The sequence below is a fragment of the Xenopus laevis genome, chromosome 1S (assembly GCF_017654675.1).
Source record: "Xenopus laevis strain J_2021 chromosome 1S, Xenopus_laevis_v10.1, whole genome shotgun sequence".
In the NCBI taxonomy this organism is placed as follows: Eukaryota; Metazoa; Chordata; class Amphibia; order Anura; family Pipidae; genus Xenopus; species Xenopus laevis.
The window spans coordinates 134,211,989-134,220,130 of record NC_054372.1 but is presented as its reverse complement, the minus strand read 5'-3'; positions in this window follow the sequence as shown (position 1 = coordinate 134,220,130).

The window sequence follows — 8,142 nt, the reverse complement described above, 5'->3', positions numbered from 1 at the left end:
TAGTTTAGGACTTTTACCAACTTATTTAGAGCAGTAATTATTGTAATTGCAAAAGTTGCAGAAGTGAGGACTAATGCTATTTGGGACTTGTCAACAAGACTTGCATTGTTCCTTTTAGCCCCGCATATTTCCAAGGGGTGTGGCTGAGGGGGGCCCAGGAGGTATAGGGAGGCCCATAAGATCCAAATAATCAGCAATTTCAACATATATTGGTAAAACAGGGCAACCTCTGTATATCTTGGGGGGCCCTAAAATTAACTTGCTGTGGGGCCCAGTAACATCTACTCCACTGATGTTTCCCTATGTCTCACGACTAGAGGGGTTGATATTTTATAAAATCTTTCCTGCCTTAATTGAAACCTACCTGAGGCTGTAGAGAGAAAAAATCAACAGGGCCTGGATTCAGACATATCTGCCGATATATCATACTCATTTGCTCTTTAAGATGCCAGGAATGATGTGGCTGGCATAAAGCTGCCTATTGCTTTAATAATTGGAGTTAAAGCAATAAATGAGAGGTGTGTCCTGCTACCCTAATAACAGCATGGATTGCCCCAAGGTGGGCTGCATTTCTGTCGATCAGATGTATGGTTATGATTAGCAGCTGTGTAACAGGGTGTCTCCCTAGTGGATGAATGTTTTTTTTTTTGTTGCTAAAGTGTTACAGCAGTTGTATACCACAGTGGGGCACTGTAGTTCTACTTGTTGTTTCAGTTAACACATTCTCTCCTGTAAAGGATGTGATTTTCCTTGTTATTTGCTCTTTATGGTTAAAATTCAACTTCCTGTAAATAACTGAACATAATTAGCCCATGTTGGAGCTCTAAGGTCAATGACACACAAGGAGATTTGTCGCCTGCATTAAAAAAAATCAATGCTGCGAACGACAAATCTCCCTGAAAATGCTTGCTATTCACTAACCTTGTAAATGGCATTACTCACATATATGGGCTTAATGGTTTGCTGCTTTTAGCGGCTGTCAGATGTTACATGAAAGTTATTGGTTAAATATTATATGAATGTAATTATTTACATTGATATAATACATTGATCACAACTGATGATCTATGCTGGTTGTTATTTATGTGCATTTGTTAATAAACAAGCAGCGGCCTTTTCACCCAACTATCTGGGTTGGCTTGTTGTCTTTTGGAAGGGGGCTAGAACTTGGTGTTGTTGGGAGGGGCCCATCAGTTGTAATTTACTTGTGGTGATTAGAAGGTAAGTGAACAGCAAAGCATTTTCTGGAAGATTTAAGAGATAGTGATCAGCAGCAGCAACAACAAATCTTGTCCATGTGTCATTGTCCTAATGCAGTGCTTTCATTTTCTGGCCTACTTGGTGGAGGGCTGATAGTAGAAGCCAGTGTTGACCACTCCCTCTTAAACCACACCCATTTAAAACACACCCATGTCATCACAAGACCATGTCCACGTTAATGGTGGTAACACCCCCCCCAGCTCATGATTAAACACGCTAGGGGCCCCTAACAAAATTTTCCAAATGCTAACAAACCCCCCAGAACAAACCCTACCAGGCTCACATCTCACAGGGTACAGAGTAGGGCAGGCAGAGTATGGCACGCCCAGGGTGCATAAGGCAGACAGAGTATGGCACACACAGGGAGCATAGGGCAGGCAGAGTAGGGATGTAGCGAACGTCGGAAAAAAAGTTCGCGAACATATTCGCGAACTTGCGCAAAAATGCGAGCGGTTCGCGAACGGTTCGCGAACCCCATAGACTTCAATGGGAAGGCGAACTTTAACATCTAGAAAAGACATTTCTGGCCAGAAAAATGATTTTAAAGTTGTTTAAAGGGTGCAACGACCTGGACAGTGGCATGCCAGAGGGGGATCATGGGCAAAAATGTTTCTAAAAAATCCATTGTTGACACAGCGCTGCGTTTTGTGCTGTAAAGGGCAGAAATCACACTACATTTCTAAACCTGTGTAATAAAATGCTTTAAAACGTCCGGCGTCTACATGCCAATCAAGTCGTGTAAAAGTTACAGCCTGTTCACACGCAAAGACGAAACGCGGTGCTTACTGCAACGCAAAAAGACGCAAAGAGCTTTAATGAATGATACCGTCAAGTGAGCAAATAATAGTTTTTAATTACTAGTTGCTTGTCACCTCCAGGATGTTCGTCCTGTTGGTGGCAATATTTCTGTAGTGGTGTGTTTAGCAGTCACCGTGCTTGTGCGCACGTGCACGGTCAGGCAGAGGTAATTCAATGTACAGTGAAGTGAACCAAAAAACACAGATTCTGCAGTGTGGGCCCAGTTTTGGTCTACTTTATTGATCACCTGCGGTGACCATAAAAGATGCGATTTTGCCACTGTTGCAGAACCCTGAAAAATTAGGCATGTGTACTTTCCTGAAAAATTATGTTTTTTTTGTCGCAGCCACTGAACCAGAAGTCCAGAAACAATATGCCATATAAATGCTGAAAATATTAATTTTTTTTTGTGGCAGCCACTGCAGCACAGAGGCCAGAAAAAATATGCCATATAAATGCAAACAATATTAATTTTTTTTTGTCGCAGCCACTGCAGCACAGAGGCCAGAAAAATATGCCATATAAATGCAAACAATATTATTTTTTTTTTGTCGCAGCCACTGCAGCACAGAGGCCAGGAAAAATATGCCATATAAATGCTAACAATATACATTTTTTTTGTCGCAGACACTGAAGCACAGAGGCCATAAAAAATATGCCATATAAATGCAGAAAATATGCATTTTTTTGGTCGCAGCCACTGAAGCACAGTTGACAGAAAAATTATGCCATATAAATGCAGAAAATATAAATTTTTTTGGTTGCAGCCACTGAAGCACAGAGGCCAGAAAAATTATGTCATATAAATGCAGAAAATATGCATTTTTTTGGTCGCAGCCACTGAAGCACAGTTGACAGAAAAATTATGCCATATAAATGCAGAAAATATAAATTTTTTTGGTTGCAGCCACTGAAGCACAGTTGCCAGAAAAAATATGCCATATAAATGCAGAAAATATAAATTTTTTGGTTGCAGCCACTGAAGCACAGTTGACAGAAAAATTATGTCATATAAATGCAGAAAATATGCATTTTTTTGGTCGCAGCCACTGAAGCACAGTTGACAGAAAAATTATGCCATATAAATGCAGAAAATATAAATTTTTTTGGTTGCAGCCACTGAAGCACAGAGGCCAGAAAATTATGCCATATAAATGCAGAAAATATGCATTTTTTTGGTTGCAGCCACTGAAGCACAGAGGCCAGAAAAATTATGCCATATAAATGCAGAAAATATGCATTTTTTTGGACGCAGCCACTGAAGCACAGTTGCCAGAAAAATATGCCATATAAATGCTGAAAATAGTCATTTTTCGCCATACGTTGACCTTGTAGACATTGTTTGCCCAGTTTTTTTGGTTGCAGCCACTGAAGCACAGAGGCCAGAAAAAATTAAACCAGTAGGGTTTGCACCCTAGTTTGTAACGGTGGCGGAGGGAGGAGGACGCTAAAGGACAGCTGTGTGTGGAGTCATGAGGCTTGAAGAGAAGGACAGCTGCATAGAAGTCAGAACAAGTCTTCCGGCGTGCAGTAACCCTCCGAGATCCACCCCTCATTCATTTTAATAAAGGTCAGGTAATCGACACTTTTGTGACCTAGGCGAGTTCTCTTCTCAGTTACAATCCCTCCTGCTGCACTGAAGGTCCTTTCTGAGAGCACACTTGAGGCTGGGCAAGACAAGAGGTTCATGGCAAATTGTGACAGCTCTGGCCACAGATCAAGCCTGCGCACCCAGTAGTCCAGGGGTTCATCGCTCCTCAGAGTGTCGATATCTGCAGTTAATGCCAGGTAGTCCGCTACCTGCCGGTCGAGGCGTTCTTTGAGGGTGGATCCAGAAGGGTTGTGGCGCTGCCTTGGACAGAAAAACATTTGCATGTCTGACGTTACAGACTGGCCAAAGGGCTTTGTCCTTGCAGGTGTGCTCGTGGCAGGATTACTGGCACCTCTGCCCCTGGAATGTTGATGAGTTCCTGAAGTGACATCACCCTTAAAAGCATTGTACAACATGTTTTGCAGGCTGGTTTGTAAATGCCGCATCTTTTCGGACTTGTGGTATGTTGGTAACATTTCTGACACTTTATGCTTGTACCGAGGGTCTAGTAGCGTTGCGACCCAGTACAGGTCCTTCTCCTTAAGCCTCTTGATACGGGGGTCCTTCAACAGGCATGACAGCATGAAAGACCCCATTCTCACAAGGTTGGATGCAGAGCTATCCATCTCCGCTTCCTCATTATCAAGGACTGCATCATCCACGGTCTCCTCCCCCCAGCCACGTACAAGACCAGGGGTCCCCAAAAGGTCACCACTAGCCCCCTGGGAAGCCTGCTCCTGTTGGTCCTCCTCCTCCTCCTCCACAAAGCCACCTTCCTCCTCTGACTCCACTTCTGGCACCTCTCCCTGCGTTGCAGCAGGTGCCTGGGTTCGTTCTGGTGATTCCGACCAGAAATCGTGCGCTTCCAGCTCCTCGTCACGCTGGTCTACAGCCTCATCTGTCACTCGTCGCACGGCACGCTCCAGGAATAAAGCGAAGGGTATTAGGTCGCTGATGGTGCCTTCGGTGCGACTGACCATATTTGTCACCTCTTCAAAAGGTCGCATGAGCCTGCAGGCATCGCGCATAAGCACCCAGTAACGGGGGAAAAAAATCCCCAGCTGTGCAGATCCAGTCCTACCACCCAGTTCAAAAAGGTACTCGTTGACGGCCCTTTGTTGTTGCAGCAGACGTTCCAACATAAGGAGCGTTGAATTCCAGCGAGTCTGGCTGTCAGAAATCAAACGCCTGACTGGCATGTTGTAGCGCTGCTGAATGTCAGCAAGGCGTGCCATGGCTGTGTAGGAACGCCTGAAATGGGCCGACACCTTTCTGGACTGGGTGAGAACGTCCTGGAATCCTGGGTACTTGGAGACAAAACGTTGGACTATTAAATTTAACACATGTGCCATGCAGGGCACATGTGTTAAATTGCCTAGTCTCAACGCTGCCAACAGATTGCTTCCATTGTCACACACCACTTTTCCGATCTGCAGTTGGTGTGGGGTCAGCCACCGATCGGCCTGTGACTGCAGAGATGACAGGAGTACAGATCCGGTATGGTTTTTGCTTTCCAGGCACGTCATCCCCAAGACAGCGTGACAACGGCGTACCTGGCACGTCGAATAGCCTAGGGGGAGCTGGGGGTGCACAGGTGTGGAGGAGGAGAAGGAGGACCCAGCAGCAGAGTAAGAAGAAGAAGAAGAAGACGAGGTAGAGAGCGATGGAGGAGTAGAGGTGGTGGCAGAACCGCGTGCAATCCGTGGCGGTGACACCAACTCCACTGTTGTTGTTGAGCTACCCATTCCCTGCTTCCCAGCCATTACCAAGTTCACCCAGTGGGCAGTGTAGGTGACATACCTGCCCTGACCATGCTTGGAGGACCATGCGTCAGTAGTCATATGGACCTTTGGCCCAACACTAAGTGACAGAGATGCGGTAACTTGGCTCTGCACATGTTGGTACAGGTGTGGTATTCCCTTTTTAGAAAAAAAATTGCGGCTGGGTACCTTCCACTGCGGTGTCCCAATTGCTACAAATTTGCGGAAGGCCTCAGAGTCCACCAGCTGGTATGGTAAAAGCTGGCGGGCTAAGAGTGCAGACAAGCCAGCTGTCAGACGCCGCGCAAGGGGGTGACAGTCAGACATTGGCTTCTTACGCTCAAACATGGCCTTCACAGAAACTTGGCTGGTGGCAGATGACTGGGAATGGGAACAGGTGGTCAAGGTGGAAGGCGGAGTGGAGGGTGGTTCAGACGGGTCAAGGAGAGCAGAGGTAGAGCAGTAAGATGCTGGACCAGAAGGAGTGTGGCTTTTAGTTTGCCTGTTGCCTTTGAGGTGTTGCTCCCAAAGTGCTTTGTGCTTGCCGCTCATGTGCCTTCGCATAGAAGTTGTACCTATGTGGCTGTTGGGCTTACCAAGGCTCAGTTTCTGACTGCACTCATTGCAAATTACAATGCTTTTGTCAGAGGCACACACATTAAAAAAATCCCACACTGCTGACTTTTTGGAAGTGTGCGATCTGGCGGTAACAGTAGAAGTTGGCGGAGTTGGCGGTATTGGCGGCAATGGCGGGTGCGTTGGCCGGCTGAACACAGGTGCCGATACATGTTGTTGCCCTACTGATCCCTGCGGGCTGTCCTCCCTGCTTCTTCTAGGTCTTATTCTCCTACTGCCTCTCTGACTCTCCGTCTCTCCATCTGAACTACCCTCCTCTTGCTCTCTTCTACTAGGCACCCACAAAACATCAATCTCCTCATCATCATTCTCCTCAGATGCATCAATTTCTTCTGACACATCACAGAAGGAAGCAGCAGCGGGGACCTCCTCCTCATCACTCATTATGTCCATCTCTATCGTGTTCTCTGCCAGAATTAAATCTGGTGTAAGGTCCTCATCTCCTTCATCTTCTTCTGGCAATAATGGTTGCGCATTACTCAGTTCAAGAAACTCATGGGAAAATAACTCCTCTGACCCCAGTGAAGAAGGGGCACCGGTGGTGGAGGAAGTGTTACGTGGGGTGGCCATAGCAGTGGAGGATGAGGAGGATGTTGTGGTAAAGTTAGAAACGGTAGAGGATGGGGTGTGCTGTGTAAGCCAGTCAACTACCTCTTCAGCATTTTGGGAGTTCAGGGTCATTGGCTTTTTAAAACTGGGCAATTTGCTAGGGCCACAGGATTGCATAGCAGCACGGCCCCTAGCACGGCCTCTGCGTGGCGGCCTGCCTTTGCCTGGCATTATTTTTAAAAAAACAACAACAACAAAAACTCAGTTGGTTTTTCTGGAAACGATAATACACACAGCTAGATGGCAGTTTGAAGAAAACAGTGTGCAAATAATGCCTACAAGGTCAACGTATACACAGCGGTGGATACGGATTACGTAAAATATATGAATGCTGCTTGAAAAAAAGTAACTCAAGTGGTTTTTCTAGAGACGATAATATTATCAATATTTAGACAAAATGTGAACAAGCTCACACAGCTAGATGGCGGTTTGAAGAAAACACTGTGCAAATAATGCCTACAAGGTCAACGTATACACAGCGGTGGATACGGATTACGTAAAATATAAGAATGCTGCTTGAAAAAAAGTCACTCCGGTGTTTTTTCTGGAGACGGTAATATTATGGATATTTAGACAGAATGTGAACACGGGCACACAGCTAGATAGCAGTTGGTTGAATAACACACTGGGCAAAAAATGCCTACAGGGCAAATAATGCCTAAAAGGTCAACGTATACACAGCGGTGGATACGGATTACGTAAAATATAAGAATGCTGCTTGAAAAAAAGTCACTCCGGTGTTTTTTCTGGAGACGGTAATATTATGGATATTTAGACAGAATGTGAACACGGGCACACAGCTAGATAGCAGTTGGTTGAATAACACACTGGGCAAAAAATGCCTACAGGGCAAATAATGCCTAAAAGGTCAACGTATACACAGCGGTGGATACGGATTACGTAAAATATAAGAATGCTGCTTGAAAAAAAGTCACTCCGGTGTTTTTTCTGGAGACGGTAATATTATGGATATTTAGACAGAATGTGAACACGGTCACACAGCTAGATAGCAGTTGGTTGAATAACACACTGGGCAAAAAATGCCTACAGGGCAAATAATGCCTAAAAGGTCAACGTATACACAGCGGTGGATACGGATTACGTAAAATATAAGAATGCTGCTTGAAAAAAAGTCACTCCGGTGTTTTTTCTGGAGACGGTAATATTATGGATATTTAGACAGAATGTGAACACGGTCACACAGCTAGATAGCAGTTGGTTGAATAACACACTGGGCAAAAAATGCCTACAGGGCAAATAATGCCTAAAAGGTCAACGTATACACAGCGGTGGATACGGATTACGTAAAATATAAGAATGCTGCTTGAAAAAAAGTCACTCCGGTGTTTTTTCTGGAGACGGTAATATTATGGATATTTAGACAGAATGTGAACACGGGCACACAGCTAGATAGCAGTTGGTTGAATAACACACTGGGCAAAAAATGCCTACAGGGCAAATAATGCCTACAAGGTCAACGTATACACA